Below are 4,458 nucleotides of genomic sequence, written 5' to 3' on the forward strand. Positions count from 1 at the left end.
AGATGATAAACATGCATTTAGTGTAACAAAAGTTGTATTTCGTAAAGTTAATCACATATTAAACTAACTGTAAAATAAACGTGTATGTGCTCTTTGTATACTGTCAAAAGCATTTTTTGTTGACTGACTTTATTTCAGTTTAACTTTTGAATGTAACGAGGGTTATCAAGTGATGATAATGATTCCCATAACAGCCTTTTCCCTATTCTTGTGGCGAGTCGATTCAGCTTTTACCACATTTCATTCAATTTGAGACATTGCAGACTCTGCATTTGTAACATAGCCAATCACATTTCTCCATGTAGGGTGACTTCACACAGGCATGATATCAATTACTTCTGGATTGGCTCTACTGCTTTTTACCACTGGCAGTGCTCAGGTATACTCTGTGGAGCAACATAAGTGGACTTCAATGTAAAATACTCAAATAAAATTCCTTAAGTGTGGTGTGCAAAGTGATGTGTTGTATGAAACTATCCTCTGTGAATTGCAGCTGAGAACACACATATTGCAAATGAACAGTAAAAGGGTTGGTATGAACAGAAATGTGAAAGGTTCAGATTCAAGAGACTATGGAACTCTACATCGAAACTGGCCTGAATAACTAAATAAAAAGGTCATGTTGAAGAGCCTGGAACAGGTTCTGTCAATATAAAATGTAAACAAAAATCACCTACAGTAACACAGACAGTTGCTCCAACATTTGATCCAATCAAGTCTGATCCAGTGTTTGTTAAAGAATAAACACTCTGTCCCAGATACAGAAAACAGAGTCATTTCGATGACAACAAGTGACACAGTCAAGAGACAATACATTAGACTGTTTATAATAAAAAACATATGACTTAGAGATTGGAATGTCATGACATCTAAATATAGTAATAATTCCTCAACAAACAGACTCTGATCCAAAGATTGGTTTGATATAGTCATAATTCAATGTAGCTGTTATTACATCCTTCAAAGACTCATTCTACACATTTTAAATGTCGACAGCAATTACACATTTGGAGATGAAAATGTTTGCAGATTTATTTTACTGCTGGCTAAATTACAAGAAAATAAAGCGGACAATTGTTTCACTTCTCTAACTTTCAAATTAAACTACCAAATGTGCATAGTGCATCTATAATCATTGCATGTGAGGAAGTTAGCCAATTAAAGGCTAGAGTGAGAGGCAAACATTGTGACAACCATAGAGGAGGATTCAATATCTTTGGTCACAGATGGTACTAAAAATATTCAAACATGTTAATACATTAATATTACCATTGTAAACTCAAATGTGTAATACATTCACTATATAAATGTTGAAAAATTGTTCTTGAACCTAAATATATGAAATTACTTTACTTTTAAAGCGTACATTTATATGCCATGATGTCAGAGATGTTTTGTCCTTTTTCATTGTCTGACAAAGACAATGAACAAAATAAATATCACTAAATCATGCCTTGTCAAGCCCTCTGTAATTTGTATCTGTTGGCATTGTACACGGCTCTCTGTTTTCTGCTCATAACAGGCACAGATACCTTTCCTTTCTCTTAGCTGCTGAGGCCTGTTCTGTAGGTGTGACACTAACTCAGGGGAGTCATGCAATCTGCGAAGGATGCTGAGGCACCACAGTCCAACTTTAACCCAGACAGTGGATCTGTTGTATAAAACTTGAATTCCTATTTCCCCCAGAGTCCTTTAAGGTTGCAAAACAGATTCATTCCTTTGATGTGTTCAAAAACCATCATTTGATGCATGATCTTTCTTCTTCATATTAAGCCTCTGGCTCCTGAGGTTATGTTTTAGAGGCTGTCTAGCCTCAGTCAGGCCTGCTGTGTTGACAACAGAATCACAAAGCAGAGGGATTTATACGTCCCTCGTAATGTTGTAGCAATAAATGCCTCCTGAATCCAAAATCAAAGGCATGTGTAAGGAATAACAACATATACTGTATGACGGTGACATGACTAATAGTTAGTGGCTATGCTATGGCTACCATTATGTAGTCTACATTCAAATCAAAGGACAAATGTCTATTGTGCATTTATTTGTATGTGCCTCTGCGCATTCAAGCCTTTCTCTCATAAACCAATACATATTATCAGATCAATACAATATTTTTTTAAATTCCACTCACTCCTTAAGACCCATCTATAGACTCCAAAAGTCATTTATGTGGATTTAATATGTTAGACATTTGGACCAAAGAATGAAAAGAGATCTAGTAACTTCATGACAATTTAAAAAAATATATATATTTGTTATTTTTATCACCCCACAAATTATAATGGATCTCCTACAAAGCCAAACAGACCTCGAGTCCAACTCATGAAATCATATCTGACACAACTCTTGTCATCACTAACTCTCAACACGAATATCCAGACAATAACACAAAACCATTACAGCTGATGAGCACTGACCCTGCCCTGCACGCACACACCTTAGTACCATAACTGAGGAATACAATTTTCCTTGAATGTTAACCCTGTCCTGCTGGCAGTATTGCATTTTTCAGAGAAAAGCCTGTTTTTATCATGCATGTCTTTGAATAGAACTCAAACCAGATGGAAGGAAATTGGAGATAAAAGCAGCTGGAGTCCATGTAAGAGCAGAACCTTTTCAAGGTATAGGACTAGACAGTCATGATGTCATCGCCTGTGTGATGTTGCATGTGTAAAGAAAAGTAAATGTGTCGAGGGAAAAGTCTAAATAGTGACTGTAACATATTACACAGAAACACTTTTGCAATACTGACATTTCGATTCTTGTTTTTTTTTTCCCTAAAACTTTATTTCATTGATTTAATAATTTCTTGATAATCTACATTAAACAAATGTTGTTGTTTTTTTTGCACTAATCATGCAAAAAATAGTTTTAATACACTGTACATACTCAGTGCATACAGAAACTTTAGAAACAGCTATTTTATTTTTAACGGCTACATTATTAGAAGAATAATTTTAAATTTAAATTTATCCATACACCACTGATTCTCAAACCACCTCTGAAAATATTTGGCCGACATTGATGTACAGTGACGTAGGACTACAACTGCAGTTTACAAATGAGGCCCTTTTATTGTTGATTATTGACTGCACTAGCTCATTCTCTTTGTGGCTCCAAAAAGTAAATGTTCTGGTGACTTGAGTCATATTTACAGTACATACTGTCTAACATTATTTGTTGCTAGCGGGTGGGCGCCAAAGCTTTACTGTAAAGCTTTAAGTTCTCGTTTTTATCACGTCTTTATATTTTACACCACATTTATACGACATCAAACAATTAAGAAAATAGAAGTACATCAGGTTAAAACTCTTAAATACTAAAGACTAAATAAACTAATGAAATTCTGTCATTAAAAATAGCCTAAGACAGTTCATGATGATTCACATAAGTTTCAGCATTAAGCTCAGTTTAATGCTAACAAAAATAATCAGAAACAAATACTACTACTTTATTTCTTTGGCTGTGATATTGTCCATGACACACACAGAAGCCGTGTGAGTAAAATGGAGAAGGGGGTGCAGGTAAAGGAAAGGACAGGTTGAGTAAACAGCAGTTCCTCTGACACTCTCTATGTCTCTGGCAGGGTGCCACACTGTAACAACAGTTTCAAAGCCGAGCAAAGATCAGATTATAGGCTGAACGAGCTGTTAAATAACCAGAACTAAAATACACTGTGATAGAAGATAACATCAAGAGGTTAAGGATACACAGTAACAGACACCTTCTAAAAAACAGAGAACGATGATCTTGTCCAGACAGTTAAAGGAACAACAGAAATGTGAAGGAAACCTCTTCAAAATCGTTTGATCATTTTCTCTGTGAAAAATGAGCTCTTCTTTTGAAGTGGCACAGAGAAACCAGCTTAATTACCATTTTAAATTGAACACGACCTGGCAAAAGGTAGGAAAAAAACAATTCTGGCAGGTCTCTTCATACGTCTCAGAGTTGGATTAGATAAGGTATCCAGGGTATTTCTGACAGAGCCACACTTCTGTCCTGGTTAACCCAATGTATTCCACTTTCACTGCTGCATCTGGGAGCCAGCTGCTGCTCTTTGTGTACAGCGTACGAGTGTATCTGAGTCTGATTAGGGTCACTCGAGGGTCTGTCTCATTCAATATACAGCTGATTGACCAACTGGGAGGTCACAAAAGTTTAAACAGACTGGGTCTATGAAATCGTGGAAATTCAATTTGGAGTGTGCACTGTTAGTGTAGATGGCAGTCACAAAGACATGAAGAGATCTCGAGCAATTGAGTTATCAAAGGCAGCTTAATGACATCGTTAGTTTCAAAGATACATGACATTCAGCGCTGTCACATGAAATCAAGATGAAATGTTGGAGAATATGTTACAGATTTAAAACTCTTTGGTGTGCTGCAAGAGAAAGAATAACTCAAATTGTTTAAACTGGGTGTAACAAGCAGAAGATCGCAGAAAGGAGAAGTAAACAAG

The sequence above is a fragment of the Symphodus melops genome (assembly GCF_947650265.1).
Source record: "Symphodus melops genome assembly, chromosome: 2".
NCBI classification, from domain to species: Eukaryota; Metazoa; Chordata; class Actinopteri; order Labriformes; family Labridae; genus Symphodus; species Symphodus melops.